Here is an 18744-nt window from a genome sequence, read left to right on the forward strand (position 1 = left end):
GTGTTACACTTGGTAGCTGCTCAGGGAAAGTTTACAGATTGTTGAAGACGAGGAGGGGAAAGAGTTTGCATGCAGTTACAAATATTTTTCCAGGTGCAAAGCAAGTAGGCAGAAATGGGACTGGCCCAAAACCTTAGTCTTATTAACATTGCTCTCTACTCAACTGGAATTTAAAAAATATCAGTAGACCAGGTAAACATGCCTTTCCTTATCTATTTAACTCAGTTATTTATTGCGTATGTGAGTTGACACTAAATCACTTTGTCCTTTTATGTTTGCCAGAATCGTGGCTGTCCATTTGAGTCCAAACTTTCAGAGGGCAGAGACCACATCTGCTCAGTTTGCTTTGTATGGTATCCAGCAAAGGGCTGCAGTAGGGTGTCATAGAGAAGTGTTGGACTTGGACCTTGGAGACCCACGTTTTAGTTCTTGCTGCGTGGCCCTTAAAATCCAGACTGCATTTTTATTTGCTGTTAAAAACAAAACAAAACACAGCAAGGGGCCAGGTGCAGTGGATCACTCCTGCCTGTAATCCTAGCACTTTGGGAGGCTGAGGCAGGCAGATCCCTTGAGCCCAGGAATTCGAGACCAGCTTGGGCAACATGGCAAAACTCTGTCTCTACTAAAATATTTAAAAAAAAAAAAAAATTGAAGTGGGAGGATCACCTGAGCCTGGGGAGGTCGAGGCTGCAGTGAGCTGTGATCGTGTCACAGGACTCCAGTCTGGGCAACAGAATGAGATGCCATCTCATTAAAACAAAAACAAAAACAAAAACAAACACACAAAAAAACAGGGGCCAGATCTCCCAGCACTTTGGGAGGCTGAGGCAGGAGGATAGCTTCAGCTCAGGAGTTGGAGACCAGTCTGGTCACATAGTGAGACCTCGCCTATACTAAAAATGAAAAGAATTAGCCAGACATGGTGGTATGTGCCTGTAGTCCCAGCTACTTGGGAGGCTGAGGTGGGATCACCTGAGCCCAAGAGGTCAAGGCTACAGTGAGCTACGATCATGCCACTGCATTCCAGCTTGAGTGACAGAGCAAGACCCTGTCTCAAAGAAAAAAAAAAAAAGAAAGGAAACAAACCAAAACCAAACAGTGGAAAACAGTGGGAACAACATTTTCTGTCCTTCCTTCTCAGGATTGAGAGAAGGATTAAATGAAGCAATGCAGAAGAAAGATGTGTAGAAATTGCTACATAAATATGTTTTCCTTTTTTTTTTTTTTTTTTGAGACGGAGTCTCGCGCTGTGTCACCCAGGCTGGAGTGCAGTGGCGCTATCTCGGCTCACTGCAAGCTCCGCCTCCCAGGTTCAGGCCATTCTCCTGCCTCAGCCTCCGAGTAGCTGGGACTACAGGCACCCGCCACCACGCCCGGCTAGTTTTTTGTATTTTTAGTAGAGACGGGGTTTCACCATGTTAGCCAGGATGGTCTCGATCTCCTGACCTCGTGATCCGCCCGCCTTGGCTTCCCAAAGTGCTGGGATTACAGGCTTGAGCCACCGCGCCCGGCCATAAATATGTTTTTCTAACACTATAAAATGCATTTTTTGTAGGCTTTTTGTTTGTTCGTTTGTTTTAAGATGGAGTCTCACTCTCTCGCCCAGGCTGTAGTGCAGTGGCGTGATCTCAGCTCACTGCAACCTCCACCTCCCAGGTTCAATTGATTCTCCTGCCTCAGCCTCCTGAGTAGCTGGGACTACAGGCGCCCACCACCACGCTGGCTAATTTTTTGTATTTTTAGTAGAGACAGGGTTTCACCGCGTGGGCCAGGATGGTCTCGATCTCCTGACCTCGTGATCTGCCTGCCTTGGCCTCCCAAAGTGCTGGATTACAGGTGTGAGCCACCGCGCCCGGCCCATAAAATGCATTTTGATGTTAACACCAGAGTAGTCAAAATTCAAATTCTGAGATGTTTCAAATGGAGCAGCTGATGTACAGAGACCAGAGCTTCTGGCTGCAGTCCAGGATTGCTGCAATGCTCGCTTTGAGGACATGGGGGCGGTATTAGGGTAGAAGAAAACTCTAGCTAAAACCAAACTTTAGACCTATGTGACACTGGCTATCCCAGTGGCTTCCTTATCACTACAGCTGCACTTACATATCTGGCCTCTTAGTACATACTCTTTTGTTCTTCCAGGCATCCTGACATTTTATTTTATTTTATTTTATTTTATTTTATTTATTTATTTATTTATTTTTATTGAGGCGGAGTTTCACTCTTGTTGCCCAGGCTGGAGTACAGTGGCATAATCTCAGCTCACTGCAAGGGCCTCCCAGGTTCAAGCGATTCTCCTGTCTCAGCCTCCTGAAGTAGCTGAGATTACAGGTGCCCCCCACCAGGCCTGGCTAATTTTTTTGTATTTTTAGTAGAAATGGGGTTTCTTTCTTTTTTTCTTTCTTTCTATTTATTTATTTATTTATTTGAGATGGAGTCTTGCTCTGTCGCCCAGGCTGGAGTGCAGTGATACGACCTTGGCTTACTGCAACATTGTCTCTCGGGTTCAAGCTATTCTCCTGCCTCAGCCACCCAAGTAGCTGGGATTACAGGTGTGTGCCACCACACCCGGCTAATTTTTGTATTTTTAGTAGAGATGGGGTTTTGCCATGTTGGCCAGGCTGGTCTCGAACTCCTGACCTCAGGTGATCCACCCACCTTGGCCTCCCAAAGTGCTGAGATTACAGGAGTGAGCCACTGTGCCTGGTCCTGGCATTTATTTTACTATTTACTAAAATTCAAGTAGGGCTGGTGGGAGGTGGGGGGCCACAGAGTGAAGGTGCCCATGACCCATATCCCTTTAAGAATGAACATATACATACACTTGTGCGTGCATGCGTATATACACACAAGCCCTATGACAAAAAAACAAAACTCCAGAGTTCTGAGCCGTCTCCGGATACTGTCACTTAGAGATATGAGAAAAAGTGAGGAAAAAACGGGAATCTAGGACAACTTTATTCATTCTGTAAAAGGGGCAGTTTCTTGTAGGAAGGGCTTAGGCATGATCTTTGGATAGTAATTCTTAGGAAAGGAATGAAATTGCAATGTATTAATGAACATATTCAGGTCTTTAGGTTACAATCCTGGGTATCAGATCTGGAGGACCCTAATAGCCATATAACTCCCCCATATTTATTTATTTATTTATTTATTTATTTATTCATTCATTTGAGATGGAGTTTCACTGTGTCACCCAGGCTGGAGTGCAGTGGCATGATCTCGGCTCACTGCAACCTCCGCCTCCCAGGTTCAAGCGATTCTCCAGCCTCAGCTGCCTCAGAGTAGCTGGGACTACAGGCGCATGCCACCACGCCTGGCTAATTTTTGTATTTTTAGTAGAGACAGGGTTTCACCATGTTGGCCAGGCTGGTCTCAAACTCCTGACCTCAGGTCATTCACCCGCCTCGGCCTTCTAAAGTGCTGGGATTACAGGCATGAGCCTCCGCACCCGACCAGTCTTCCCTTTTTATAAAGCCTAAATGGTGAAATGATTGAGTAAAGGTCAAGTATGAGAACCTAGGAGGCCATGACCAGGGCTCTGGCTCTAAGTCTGGTGCTGTAGGATGTGATATTAGTTAATGGGCAAGCAAGGAGCCAAGGCCACTGACCCTGTATATGTACAGGTGGTAAAAACTATTATTCACTGGAGGTACATCCCTAGGAATTTAGGAGGTGAGGAAATGCAGTGAGCAGGGAGCTTGTATCAAGACATCCTGTTTACTTTACCAGGAACCAGATATCTCTCCTGCTGTTTAAATTAAATGCGTGAAGGTTTTAAGAATTCTCAAAATGTACAGAACTTTTAAACAAGAATTTTAAATTAAAAAACAGGTTCTGGGCTGGGCATGGTGGCTCGTGTCTGTAATCCCAGCATTTGGGGAGGCCAAAGCGGGCGGATCACTTGAGGTTGGGAGTTCGAGACCAGCCTGACCTACATGGTGAAACCCCGTCTCTACTAAAAATACAAAATTAGCCGGGCGTGGTGGCGCATGCCTGTAATCCCACCTGGTCGGGAGGCTGAGGCAGGAGAATCGCTTGAACCCAGGAGGCAGAGGTTGTGGTGAGCTGAGATCATGCCATTGCACTCCAGCCTGGGCAGCAAGAGCAAAACTCCACCTCAAAACAAAACAAAACAAAAACGAAAACAAAAACAAAACAAAAAAACAGGTTCTGGCCAGGCTCAGTGGCTCGCACCTATAATCCCAGCACTTTGGGAGGCTGAGGCCAGCGGATTGCTTGAGTTCTGGAGTTCAAAACCAGCATGGGCAACAAGGCAAAACCCCATCTCTACGAAAAAATACAAAAATTAGTTAGGTGCAGTGGCAAGCACCTGTGGTCCCCAGCTACTCAGGAGGCTGAGGTGGGAAGATTGCTTGAGCCCAGGAGGTCAAGGCTGCAGTGAGTTATGATGGCGCCTCTGCACTCCAGCATGGGTGACAGAGGGAGACCCTGTCTCAAAAAACAAAACAAAACAAAAAAACCCAAAAAAGAAAAAACAGGGTTCTGCTGCTTTCTGCCCACTGCCTTAAAAGTTAGTGAAGAACTATCCAAGGCCAGGAAACCAGGATGACAGAAGCCTGATCTTCCAATCAGGTCAGATGTGGGAGCTAAATGTTGCCTTCAATGACTGCCAAGCTGCAGTGTCAGCAGCTGAACAAGGGAGGCACTGGAACTAGCCCTCTTGTGGTCTGTCAAGTGGTAACATTGCTTGGCAGCCCTCACCCTCTACCTGGGACAGATGTGTGAGGAGAAAGAGGTAAAGGAGGGCGGGCAGAGGAACTGAAATCTGCAGAAAGGGACCTTGCTATCCCTGAGGCCCAAGGTCCTCCAAAGCACCAGATCACAGAGGCAAGTCCCAGGCTTCTGGGGAGAGAAAGAAAGAAGAAGAAGGAAAAAACATTGAATAAAGGAGATGGAGAAGGAGAACTGAATGTTAGAATTATTCTCCATCACATGCTAAGGGCACCTGTTTTCACTCCATGGGAATAAATGGCGGATTCTCAGAGTGGGCCTGTCAAAGCCTCTGAAAGACCAGCAGGCTGGGAGTCAGGGAGGCTGGGGCCTGCTTTGGCTCTGCTCCACTGTTTCCTGAGCTGGGTGACTTTGCTTGAGCCATTAAACATTCCTTGGCCTGAATTTCCTTCATTGGGAATAATACCTGTCCTGTCTGCCTTGCAGGGTTGTTGGAAGGTCTGATAAGACAATGGACATAAGTCCGGACGCGGTGGCTCATGCCTGTAACCCCAGCACTTTGGGAGGCTGATGCGGGTGGATTGCCTGAGGTCAGGAGTTCAAGACCAGCCTGGCCAACATGGTGAAAACCCGTCTGTGCTAAAAATACAAAAATTAGCTGGGCGTGGTGGTGCACATCTGTAGTCTCAGCTACTTGGGAGCCTGAGGCAGGAGAATCACTTGAACCCAGGAGGCAGAGGTTTCAGTGGGCTGAGATAGCGCCACTCCAGCCTGGACAACAAGAGCAAGACTTCATCAAAAAAGAAAAAGAAAGGCCGGGCGCGGTGGCTCAAGCCTGTAATCCCAGCACTTTGGGAGGCCGAGATGGGCGGATCACGAGGTCAGGAGATCGAGACCATCCTGGTTAATACGGTGAAACCCCATCTCTACTAAAAAGTACAAAAAACTAGCCGGGCGAGGTGGCGGGCGCCTGTAGTCCCAGCTACTTGGGAGGCTGAGGCAGGAGAATGGCGTGAACCCAGGAGGCGGAGCTTGCAGTGAGCTGAGATCTGGCCACTGCACTCCAGCCTGGGCGACAGAGCGAGACTCCGTCTCAAAAAAAAAAAAAAAAAAAAAAGAAAGAAAAAGAAAAAGAGATAATGGACATAACCTCCCTGCAAAAACCATACCTAGTTACTAGGAACCCTTCAGAGAGTTGAAGAGTCACAGACACTGGGAAAGTCACCTCATTCATTAGCCATCACTCTGCACACCCTCTTCCAAGCTGGATAGCTCTGACTAGCAGAGGGTGGGGAATGGATCAAATGTCTAAGAAGGCAAAGCGAGACATTGATCTCACTGAGATGTCCCAGGCTCACCAGCCCCTATGGATACCATATTCTTTCTCACATTGAATCTATCTCTCCTTTTATTACTTCTGCTTATTTCCTCCTGTTCGACCTGAAGATTTTCTCTCTACCTGCTGAAATATGGTATCGTTTTTAGTGTTTATTCACTGAAAAAAACTCATTATTGAAAAACATGACCCAAAGTTGCCAAAATTATCCCTGGAGTCCAGAGACCAAATGTAATAAAAGTCAAGCATCTATTCTGGGAAGGGGTCAAGGACAGAGTCAGCTCTTGGACCCCTTTGCTTAGAAAGTTTTAATCTTTTCCCTAACCTTGTCCCAGATTCAGGTCATCTTACTCCCTTCAGGATTTTGGGTCACGGGAGTGGGGTGCTTGTTGCAGTCTATTTTGTGTTGCTGTAACAGAATACCACAGACTGGGTAATTTAAAAAGAATAGAAATTTATTTCCTACAGTTCTGGAGGCTGGGAAATCCAATATCAAGGTACCCACATCTGGTGTGGGTCTTCTTGACGCATCATCCCCTAGCAGAAGGCAGGAAGGCAAAAGAGTGCATGAGAGAGCAACAGAGCAAAGGGGTCCAAACTTGATTTTATAACAGGCCCACTTTTGAGATAACAAACCCACTGTTTATTTTTTAAATTAATTAATTAATTATTATTTTTTGAGACAGAGCCTCACTCTGTCACCCAGGCTGGAGTGCAATGGCGCGATCTCAGCTCACTGCAACCTCCGCCTTCCAGGTTCAAGCGATTCTCATGCCTCAGCCTCCTGAGTAGCTAGAATAACAGGTGCATGCCACCACACCCAGCTAATTTTTTTTTTGTACTTTTATTTTTTTTTGGAGACGGAGTCTCGCTCTGTCGCCCAGGCTGGATTGCAGTGGCCCGATCTCGGCTCACTGCAAGCTCCGCCTCCCGGGTTCACGCCATTCTCCTGCCTCAGCCTCTGGAGTAGCTGGGACTACAGGCGCCCGCCACCACGCCCGGCTAGTTTTTTGTATCTTTTTAGTAGAGACGGGGTTTCATCCTGTTAGCCAGGATGGTCTCGATCGCCTGACCTCGTGATCCGCCCGTCTCGGCCTCCCAAAGTGCTGGGATTACAGGCTTGAGCCACCACGCCCGGCCCCAGCTAATTTTTTTTTTGTACTTTTAGTAGAGATGGGTTTCACCGTGTTGGCCAGGCTGGTCTCAAACCCCTGGCTTCAAGTGATCCACCTGCCTTGGCCTCCCAAAGTGCTGGGATTACAGGCATGAGCCACTGCGCCCGGCCTGGAGATAACTAACCCACTGTTTATGATATTAATCCATTCATGAGGGCAGAGCCCTCATGACCTAATAACCTCTTATTAGGCCCCAGCTTCCAACACTTTTGCATTGGGATTATTAAGTTTCCAACATGTCAACTTTGGGGGACACATTCAAACCATAGCAGTGCTATTTTAGGGAAAAGTAGCTGCATGTGTATTGAAAATGTCAGCTAGGTACGGTGGCTCACACCTGTAATCCCATTACTTTGAGAGGCTGGCGTGGGAGGATTGCTTGAGCCCAAGAGTTTGAGACCAACCTGGGGAACATAGGGAGACCTTGTCTCTACAAAAATTTAAAAATTATCCAGGTGAGGCAGCACACTTCTGTAGTCCCAGCTACTCCAGAGGCTGAGATGGGAGGCTCATGTGAGCGTGGGAGGAGGAGGCTGCAGTGAGCTGTGATCATGCTACTGCGCTCCAGCCTCGGTGACAGAATGAGACCCTGTCTCAAATAAGAAAGAAAAAAAAAGAAAAAGAAAATGTTTATGTGCTATTGGGGTCAGCCTTAGCACAAGAACATTAGTTAAGTGTGCTTTTAATAATGGAAGGAGTTCCAATTAAGATAGGATTTGGACAACTTCAGGGAAGTTTGGTTTACGGTGGGAAAGGGAACCCTGACCTCAGAGTTGCTGTCTTGGGTCTTTTCCATCACAGACCTTCACTTTGCCAGGTACATTTCCTCTCCCTGTACCCTAAAGACTTTCAATTACGGACACTCAGCTCTGAACTCGGATAAATGCTACCTTGTTAGCTAATAGTACCATTTAGTATATTAATGATTAATAGCTAATTAGTCATAATACTGTAATACAATGGAGGCTTCCTTCACCACAGCAGCTGTAGGTCTCAAGCACACACATCCCCTTCCCTATTCCTGGCCACAGGACAGGCGAGGCTCTAAATCTGTTTTTCTGAGCACCCTGGCAATCTTGAAACTGTTCCAGTTTTTAGCGGTACCATTCATATGGCGAATGACCACTACTGCTTGCATGCTGCCGAGCTGATTTCTGTCCCCTGTCACTCCCACTGCCCTTCAGGAACAAGGAGGTCAGCAGTCGTTAAATTTTTATTCAAAGTCTCTTTTACTTCCAAATCTCACATCGACCCACTTTTCTACTTTGGCCCCTTTCTTCACTTGACCTTCCCCCATCCTAATGCGCGCCTATTTTGTGGAATCCCACAGTAGCCCCTGCTACAACCCCCCGAACTGTTCGCTTTGGCTTCCTTTCAGCAACCACGCCCCCCGACCCACGGAGAGCGCCGCGCATGCGCACCTCTCGCCTTTACCTGGGCGCCGGGAGTGGGCGGAGTGGGAAAGGGCGGGGGTGGCGCCGGGAGCCGGCGGTTATCTGGGCGGCGGAGCGCTCACAATGTGGCAGGAGGCAGAAAAGGTGCGCCCGGGCCGGCCCGAGGGCTGCGCATGCGCGCCGCCGCTCCCAGCGGCCGGGATGCCGAGGGGGCGGGCGGAGGGAGGTGTCGGGATCCCTGTTGGGCGGGGGGGCCGGCGAGGGAAGGGGCCGCGGGCGCGCGCGCGCGCCCTCGCAGCCGCTCGCCTCCCTCCCTGCCCCCTCCGGCACACACATCCACACACGCACACCCCCTCCCCTGCCGCCCGCCCCGTGCTGCCCGCCCCGCCGGCCCCGCTCGCCCTCGCGCGCTGGGAAGGGAGTCGCGAGACGTCGGAGCGGCGGCCACGTAGCGCTGCGGCGGCGGCGGCAGCGGCAGCGGCCGAGGCCGGGTCTTGAGGAGCGGCCCTGAGGACAGACGTTGGGCAGGGGGGAGGGGCCGGCCCAGCCGGCGGTTGTGACTCGAGCGGCGCTGCTGCAGGCCCCCGCCGCAAGGATGGACCGCCGAGGCGGCGGCCGGGGCGGCGGAGGCGGAGGCGGCCGGCCCGGGTGAGTAAGGGCCCCTTCCCCCACGCACTCGCCACCGTCGCAGCGGCGCCCCCGGCAGCCCTTCCTCTCCGCCGCCCGCCGGGCCGGCCCGGGCTCCGGGGGCCGGCGTAACCCTTCGCCGAGGCAGCTGCGTGCGCTAGGCCGGAGCAGCCTCCATCCGGCTGGGAGGCCCCGGGCGCTGAGCTCCTCGGGCAGCCAGCTTGTGCTGAGGGTGCCCCGCTCCTGCCCTTTCGCCCCCTCCCTCCCGGACCCGGGCTTGGCTGCAGTTTTGCAGCGGGTCCGCTCGCCCCGAGGCCTGAGGGGAGGCTGGGGCGGCACGGGTTAGCTGGCCGAGGGGAGATTTGCACCGGTCCTCCTGCGAGCGTTCTCCTACCCTGCAGCTGGTGGCTTGCACCCACTACCTCCCCCGCCCTGCGGTTGCACCTAAACCTCCAACCCCCGGGAGTATTGTGCCGCTAGCAGATAAAATGCGTCTGATGTACACCCGCCACCGGCCGCCCCACGCTCACACCAGTGGGTAATGCAGACCTTTCTCCACCCCCACCTCCTCCTCCCCTCCAATCAGACTCTGCTGAAGATTCTTAGCTCGGAGACACCAAAGGTAGTGACACCCCCGTTACATCTCCACGTAACATGTTCATTGTCGAGGGATGTCTCCAGTAGAAACGATAAATGCCCCTGCCTCACCTCGAAGTCTGTCTTCAGGATTCGAGACCTTCTCTGAAAAGGTCCAGCTTTGATCACAACTAGAGCATCCCTCCCCCACAACACGCAGACACACTCATACACTCACTTCCTGATTGCTGAGCAGCCCCTGTCACCGGGATCCATTGTCAGAAATGGCTTGTGCCAATCAAAGGAATGTGCTTGTGCCTTTGGAGAAGGGTGCTTTCCACATCCACGTTCCCGGGGTGTTCCTGCGTGAGTCTGCCTTTGCCCCCAGATTGTCCCCGTGTTCAAGCATCATTATCATAATGTTTCCCTTACGTGCATCTCCCGTGGACCCTCAGGAACACCTGAGTGATGCTTTTTTCCCAGTTAATTAGATATGGTATGTGCAAGTTTCTCCTATTTTGTTGTAATGTTTGGGATCTATGATGAAGGCATAGTGTATTAGTAGGGCAGTATTCAAGAAAGAATGGGATTTTTTTTTTTTTTCCAGAGGATGGCCAGGCCCGTATTGTTCTGGGAATGGCAACTAGCACATGCTTTGTTGACAACATGTGTGTGCTTAGGGATTGAGGAGCTGCTGTTGCTGGGATGTGTGGTGTCTGAGCTGAATACAGGTGATGTTGCCGAGTGGGGCTGTTTTGTGGGTGGGGCTTGCCACTGATTATCAGTGGTGGCAGGCAGCTTGGTTGTTTATATCAGGACGGTGCACAGTATTCAGATAGATAATATCTTTAGTATAATTTTGTTTAAACTGTTCACTAAGTTTTAGTGATCCTGTCTTCAGTGGTTAGTAATCTTTGGGGTCATAGAAGTCTTTAGAACCATCTTCTCCATTAAATAGACACATTTTGTGTTCCACTACAGTCAAATTGAAGCTAGTCCTAGGACTTCAGGTTAAGATCTATGTTACGCAAAAGTGAAAGGAGCTTGGGTTGTGTGTTTTGTTTAGTTGGTTAGTTGTTTTTCTTTTTGCTTTTAAGGATTAGAGTTACATTGTCTGGCCCTGAGCAATGAACAACAAAGTAGCTTATGCATGTAACCTTGTGTTTTGTTCTTTGATTAGGATAAGTTAGATATTTGTAAATTATCATTTCCTTGTCTTACTGTAAAAAGGAAATGTATGTGAGAGTCTTTCAGAAATAGTTAAAGCTAGAGTCCAAATAATTTGCTTAGACTTGACCAATTGGTAATGTATGTTCCTGGCACCAGATTCTAAATGTAGCAAATTTCAACAGCAAAGTCCAAGGTCTGTTTTATAATGCCTATACTGAATCTTTATGTGTTGGCTGAAGTTGATCTGATCTCTTAAAAGAAGGCTATAGCATTCTCATAACGGTGTACCTGCTCCATAAAAAGGATTTTTTTTTTCAGCTTTGTTAACTGTGATTTCATGTCTCAATGGTGATGGTGCCATCAAAATCATTCATTTGGAAATTTTGTTTTAATGGAAGGATTTTAATTGTGGTTATGGAATTCAGCCTTCATATTTAGGATCTGGAACCTAGGATGAACTTTGCACCATCTATCAATAAACAGGTGATAAATATCAGCAATTTTTGTTTAAATTACTCTGCACCCAGCTTTTGCCTTTTGGTCGTATTGCAATCAAGAGATATTTATTCCAGCTTGTGATAGTGTTGGAATGGGTAGTAACTTTAAGCACAGTACCGGTTCTCTAGGAGCTTACGATTCTGACATTTTTTCACTTAAAGAATCCTTTGAGACCTTCATATTTTTTGCGTTTGGTTGTGGGGTGGGGTTCTGAGAAGCTAAGGAGTTTATGATATTAACTGACACTTTGGTAGGCAAGGGAGCCTTGGAATCTTGCCTATAGAACCTGTTCCATACACCTGAAGAATAGCATTTATTCTAATAATTATGCAGCGTATCCAGAAGTTTGAAAGCATGCTGAAGTTGCAAATATTGCCGTTTTTATTATCTCATAAACATGCTGCCAGTGCCTTATATTACAAGTTACATTTTTTGTTCATGTCATGCCTGAAGTTTTACTGTCTGAAATCATTTGGCTATTCTAAACCCAAACCATTTCAGAGTTGCAAATAGGTTACTTTTCTTTGTATATACTTTGTAGTATACTGACAGACCATTAAAATCTTAGGGGACAGTGTGCTTCCTTGATTTAGTATTGCAGAACCTCTTCTAAACCAGTCACTTACCTAGTTAAACACCCACACATCATAGAGCAGCTGATCATATAACACATACGGTTGTGAGAACAGCATTCTCTCCCTGCCAGATTCAGAACTTGGAAGCTGGAAAACAATTGCATAGCAGTGAAACACTTAAGGAGTAGTGGTGCCAGCAGTTCACTCTCATTAATGCAAACAGCTTGCTTTAGTTTCTCCAACACTCTTCTTCAGACACCCTTCCCTTAGGAGGTTTCAGATCAGCAGCTCCTACTCAAGGGAAAACAGCACCTACTTTCTGCAACTGTGGTCTCAAGATCTGATTTGTGACACCCAGAGCTGTTTCCATTTCTGTTCTAAGTATGGGAAGTAATCTCGTAGTGTGGTAAGAAAATACTTTTCAAGTCTGTAGAAAAAAAAGTTGATTAGTAATGCTACTGATGTGATTTTGTTTTTGAATGTCTGAAGCCTAACAAAGAGGTAAACTAGAATATGAACTTTTGAAGTCACCCTTTTCTCAGGGGTTTTAGATAATTTTACTAAAAAAAATGTGAATATACTCTTGAGTTTCATTTCCCTTGTTATAAAAAGTCAGTTGACAGACAACAGGAAAAAAAAGTGGATTGTCTTGTATTTTGAACCATAGCCTTTAAAACTAGTTACTCTAAAGGACATAACTGCATCTCCTTGTTGTGAAGTATTGGGTCTTGTGCTACCATTTTAGGTGTGATATTTTTCTCAGGTGTTGTCATCATTTCAGACAATCAGCACTTGAATTTACTTCGATAGAGGTGAACTGGTGCTGCGGTTAGTGACGTTAGCTGAAGAAGGCTCATGGAGATGATGCTTTGGAGCCAGGCATGACTAGATTTAAAACCCCAGCTCCACCATTTACTGGTCTTATGATATTGAACAAGTCACTTTGACCTCTCTGGCCTCAGTTTCCTCATCAACAGAATGGGATTTGTTATGAGGATTAGCGATAATGTATGCAAACTCCTAGCAGTTCGTGGCATATGATCATATTAGAGACTCAATACATGTTAGGATATGGAACATGTTGGAGTAAAACTACAGATCATTTTGTCTTACGAGAAGATATAAAAGTCTGGCACTGCGATCTGCATTTTTTCATTTGTGCAGATTTGGGATGAAAAAATTGCAAATATTTGACTTGGAGTATACCTAAGTCTTGCAGGTGCAATGTGCTTATGGGAACTTTGATTTGTTGCTCTTTGGCTGGCTGAACTTGGTGGGGACAGTAAAATCTAGCTCCAAATTCTACAGTGCTACCCACAGGCTGTGCTTGTTTTAAGCCTATTCAGAGCTTATGTAGTGAAAGGGGTGTTTTAGGACATTAACGTATCTCAATGGGTTCTGTGTCCAGAGTTGAATCACGTGCAAAGCCTTGTATAAATTTTCATGGTTAATGCAAGCCATGAAGTGCTTTATAGAATCAGTGGCAGTATCAGTTGTTTATTTTAATCTGTTTGTTTATATAGTAGTTATGTTTGATTTTTAAAAATACTTATGAACATTTTATCTAATACAATTTCCATTGCTCTTCTGAGATTTTGATTATAAACTGCTCTTGGGGCTATAGATTTGAGTGCTTTATGAATTTTTACTTTGGCAAGGGAAGCAAAGAAAAGTAAGGTCTCTTTACCTGTCAGATTTTATGAACTCTGCTTTAGGCCTGTAGATTATATGTGTAGTTCCTTCTCTTGTTTTTTTAGCAAAAAGGCAGCTTTATGGTAAAGATGACATTATCTTTTTTTTTTTTTTGAGACGGAGTCTTGCTCTGTCGCCCAGGCTGGAGTGCAGTGACATGATCTCAGCTCACTGCAACCTCCTTCTCCCGGGTTCAAGCAATTCTCCTGCCTCAGCCTCCCAAGTAGCTGGGATTACAGGCACGCACCATCGTGCCTGGCTAATTTTTTTGTATTTTTAGTAGAGACAAGGTTTCCCCATATTGATCAGGCTGGTCTCAAACTCCTGACCTTGTGATCCGCCCACCTCAGCCTCCCAAAGTGCTGGAATCGCAGGCGTGAGTCACTGCACCCAGCCTCTTTTTTTTTTTTTTTTTTAAAACATAGTTCAAGTGATTGATTACCTTGAAAAGTAAATTCAATTAGGGCCATGTATACAGTTTTATTACATGCATACAGCTTTAAAAATAGGATTTCCTTAGGTTACTATAGAATGAAATTATTCTGTAATTTTTTGCAGGATAGCATTGTGATAAGTCCGTGAGCCCATAAGAGTTACCTAGAGACTTTTCAGGTAAGGTAGACACATCAGTAGTACAGTAGGATTTACCTCAGGAGAATCTGCTAATCCTTATTTTCTTTTATTATTGAGCCACCTGCAGGCTTGCCCATCAGTGGACTCAGTCACTAGTATGGAATTGCTGATAAAGAGGGATTGGCATATGGTGGTCTTGGACTCACCTTAGATTTTGCAGCATACTGAAAACAACTTAATTTGGCCAGAATGTATAATAACAGCCCTAATGCTGTGTGAGCCCAGAATGACTAAACAAACAAAATGTAGGTGATTGATTTACTATCATACATTTTGCTAAGTAAACTTTTTGTGAGGAGGGGTGGTTTGTTTGTTTGTTTTTTGGAGACAGAGTCTTGCTCTGTCCTCCAGGCTAAAGTGCAGTAGTGTGATCTTGGCTCATTGCAGCCTCTGCCTCCCAGGTTCAAGCGATTCTCATGCCTCAGCCTCCTCCAAGTAGCTGGGATTATAGGCATGTGCCACCACACCTGGCTAATTTTTGTATTTTTAGTAGAGACAGGGTTTTGCCATGTTGACCAGGCTAGTCTCAAACTCCTGACCTCAGGTGATCTGCCTGCCTTGGCCTCCCAAAGTACTGGGATTACAGGCATGAGCCACTACCCCGGTCTGTGTTTTTGTTTTTACTATTATTTTTCCCCGGTTCACTGAAGTCAAATGGCCTAGCAGATAGTTGGTTTCTTCTGTTAGTTCCTTGATAAACCAGTGAATATGTGGCGAGATGGGATTTTTGGGGGAGAACAAAAACGGGAAAGAATGGCTACACAGCCTGATTTCTTGGTCTTTACTGTGCATGTGGCATCAGAGGGTTATGACTCTTAGCTGGGTTAAATAAAGATACACAGTGTTGGGTTATTCATTTTGTCTTTCAATGCTAGTGCAGAATATAGTCTTTAATACATTTATACTTTTCAGCTTTGGAATTTTGATTCCGTTTTTGGGGACTCAAGGAAACCTAACTTCTTACAGAAAAGTAGAGAAACCATAGGTGTACAGTTTGATGAATTTTCTCTGTATAATCAGTACCAAGAATAAGGAATTAAGATTAATGTCCTGGTAGCCTCTCATGCCCTTTCCCAATTACTTCTCTCCCAGAGGTTTTCACCATCCTGCGTTCTGCAATCATAGAGTAGTTTTTTGAACTTTATATAAGTGGAATACATATAAACTTGTTTGTGTCTGGCTTCCTTAGCTTAAAATTGTATTTATGAGATTTGTCCATATTGTTGTATGTAACAATAATTTGTCCTCATATAAACCACAATTATAATATATACATTGTATGTATATAATTTATTTGTCCATTGTATCATTGATGGAAATTTAGGTTGTTTCTGGTTTTTGGCTATCATAAATAATGCTACTGTAGTCTCTATATATTCTTTTATACTTAAAATTTTGATGTATGTGAATGTATACCTATTAATTTTTTTAATTTAAAATATACCCCCCACTGATCCATAGGAAGATTGTAATATCCTATTTTTTTCTTTTTCTTTTTTCGAGGCTGAGTCTCGCTCTGTTGCCCAGGATGGAGCGCAGTGGCAGGATCTCAGCTCACTGTCCGTCCTCCACCTCCTGGGTTCAGGCAGTTCTCCTGTCTCAGTCTCCCGAGTAGCTGGGACTACAGGCATCTGCCACTGTACCTGGCTTATTTTTGTATTTTTTAGTAGAGATGAGATTTCGCCATGTTAGCCAGGCTGGTCTTGAACTCCTGTCCTTATGATCCGCCTGCCTCAGCCTCCCAAAGTGCTGGGATTACAGGTGTGAGCCACTGTGCCCAGCCCTGTAATATTGTATTTTAAACAAAATAATGAAGTATTTAGTGGGGGAAAATAATTTCAAACCACTTTTTAATATATTCTCAAAGACCTAGCTTGGATTTTCACAATATTAAGAGAATTCCCAAGTCAACCTAAGAGCAAACCCTGTATTCTTTTATCCTTAAATAAAGAGGGGCTAAAATGATGGAAAATGTATTTAAAATGATTATTACACTTGAGAGATTTGTTTTGTAGATACTGGTTTTTTTTGTTTTTGTTTTTTTTTTGAGTTGGAGTCTTGCTCTGTTGCCCAGGCTTCAGTACAATGGCGTGGTCTCAGCTCACTGCAACCTCTGCCTCCCAGGTTCAAGCAGTTCTCCTGCCTTAGCCTCCTGAGTAGCTGGGATTGCCTGCCACCACACCCGGCTAATTTTTGTATTTTTAAGAGAGATGGGGTTTCACCATATTGGCCAGGCTGGTCTCGAACTCCTGACCTCATGATCTGCCCGCCTCAGCCTCCCAAAGTGCTGGGATTACAGGCTTGAGCCACCACGCCCAGCCACTACTAATTATTTTTAGTTTTTATTTTTTATTTTGAGACAGGGTCTCACTCTGTCACCCAGGCTGGAGTGCAGTGGTGCCATCTTGGCTCACTGCAGCTTTCACCTCCCAGACTCAAGAGATCATCTCACCTCAGCCTCCTGAGCAGCTAGGACTACAGGTGTGCAACACCATGCCTGGCTTATTTTTGTATTTTTTTCCTCACTCTGTTGCCTTGGCTGATCTCAGACTCCTGCTGGGCCCAAGTGATTTCTCTCGCCTCGGCCTCCCAAGGTGCTGGGAAGATAGGCATGAACCACCATGCCCAGGCAAATTTTTTCTTTTACTGTCTCATTTCATAATATTGAAATCACAATCCCTCATGAATTAATTATTAAAACTTTTTTATTTAATGTAACTTTTACAAGTAACATATATTTAAACTTTTTAGAACCCCAAAGTTCTAAACAAAAAAGCAACATGAAGAACTTAAAATAGTTAATCTTGTTTTGAATATTTTGGAATTTGGAAGACCTGTCAATCAATTGGTTGATGAAATTGTATGTAATTGTATGTAGCCATGCTCTTTAATAACTGCCGAGATTGGCCGGGCGCGGTGGCTCAAGCCTGTAATCCCAGCACTTTGGGAGGCCGAGACGGGTGGATCACGAAGTCAGGAGATTGAGACCTTCCTGGCTAACACGGTGAAACCCCGTCTCTACTAAGAAATACAAAAAACTAGCCGGGCGAGGTGGCGGGCGCCTGTAGTCCCAGCTACTAGGGAGGCTGAGGCAGGAGAATGGCGTGAACCCGGGAGGCAGAGCTTGCAGTGAGCTGAGATCCGGCCACTGCACTCCAGCCTGGGCTACAGAGGGAGACTCCGTCTCAAAAAAATAAAAATAAAAAAAAATAACTGCCAAGATGACTGGGTGCAGTGGCTCATGCCTGTAATCCCAGCACTTTGGGAGGCCAAGGCAGGCAGATCACTTGAGGTCAGGAGTTCGAGACCAGCCTGGCCAACATGGAGAAACCCCGTCTCTACTAAAAATACAAAAATTAGCCGGGCGTGGTGGCGCAGGCCTGTAATTCCAGCTACTTGGGAGACTGAGGCATGAGAATCACTTGAACCTGGGGGGTGGAGGTTGCAGTGAGCCGAGATTGCACCACTGCATTCCAGCCTGGGTGACAGTTGAGACTCCATCTCAAAAAAAAAAATTAATAAATAAAGTAAGCCAGGTAACTTTCAGCATAATAATGGTGTTTTAGATATGAAGATTTTAGAATTAAGTTTGAGTGGACAGGTTTTTTTTTTTTTGGAGACGGAGTATTGCTTCCATGCCCAGGTTGAGGTGCAGTGGCGTGATCTCGGCTCACTGCAACCTCCACCTGCCAGGTTCAAGTGATTCTCCTGCCTTAGCCTCCCGAGTAGCTGGGACTACAGGCGTGAATCTTTTTAAAAATAAGTTATTTATAGTCTACTGGTGGCTAAAGCCAAATTATCTTGGAATATAGCTTTTATCTGAAAGGTTATTCACAAAGGGAAAAAGCCTTTTTATATATTACACAGCAGAGACTTAGCAGTATAATTTTCTTAAAAGCAGATACATTTACCTTTTTTCCCTCTTTTTTATTATTTTTATTTTTGTGATATTAATGTGTGTCTTACCCTGCTCTAATATTATATAATTTGGTTCTTTGAGATATATTTAAAGCTTGTATGATATAATAAGAAACCATTGCTAAGTGAGAAAATGTTTAAACTAAAATTTGGAAATGATATGTATAGTAGAAATTATAGAATTTCATATGACTAATTTCTTCTTGTTGGATTATGGTAAACAAATAAACACTTCTGCGTCTATTCTAATTTGTCAGGTATTATTATAATTAATATCCAAAAGGTACTTTGTTCTGCCTTCCAGTGTCTCCTCAATCCTTTCATCACCTCGTATGGAAAGTTAGATTTTTTTTTAAGATATTTTTTATTTCTTTAAAGATGATTTATGTCTGTAAGGCCAGGTGGTGCACTGTGTACTAAATACACGTCCACAGAAGCCAACTCTTGCAGGGCCGGAC

The 18744-nt window shown here is 45.5% G+C and overlaps 1 protein-coding gene across 2 annotated transcripts in view; it reads left to right on the forward strand.

The window, feature by feature from the left end:
* The first annotated feature begins 9038 nt into the window (after positions 1–9038).
* ZNF652 (zinc finger protein 652) overlaps positions 9039–18744 on the forward strand; it is a 66506-nt gene continuing 56800 nt past the window's right edge. For both annotated transcript variants that reach the window (XM_003912707.5, XM_017950545.3), the window contains exon 1: positions 9039–9245. The gene's annotated coding sequence lies outside the window, so the exon portion shown is untranslated. The remainder of the gene's footprint in view (positions 9246–18744) is intronic.

Source organism: Papio anubis, chromosome 17 (assembly GCF_008728515.1).
Source record: "Papio anubis isolate 15944 chromosome 17, Panubis1.0, whole genome shotgun sequence".
Classification (NCBI taxonomy): domain Eukaryota; kingdom Metazoa; phylum Chordata; class Mammalia; order Primates; family Cercopithecidae; genus Papio; species Papio anubis.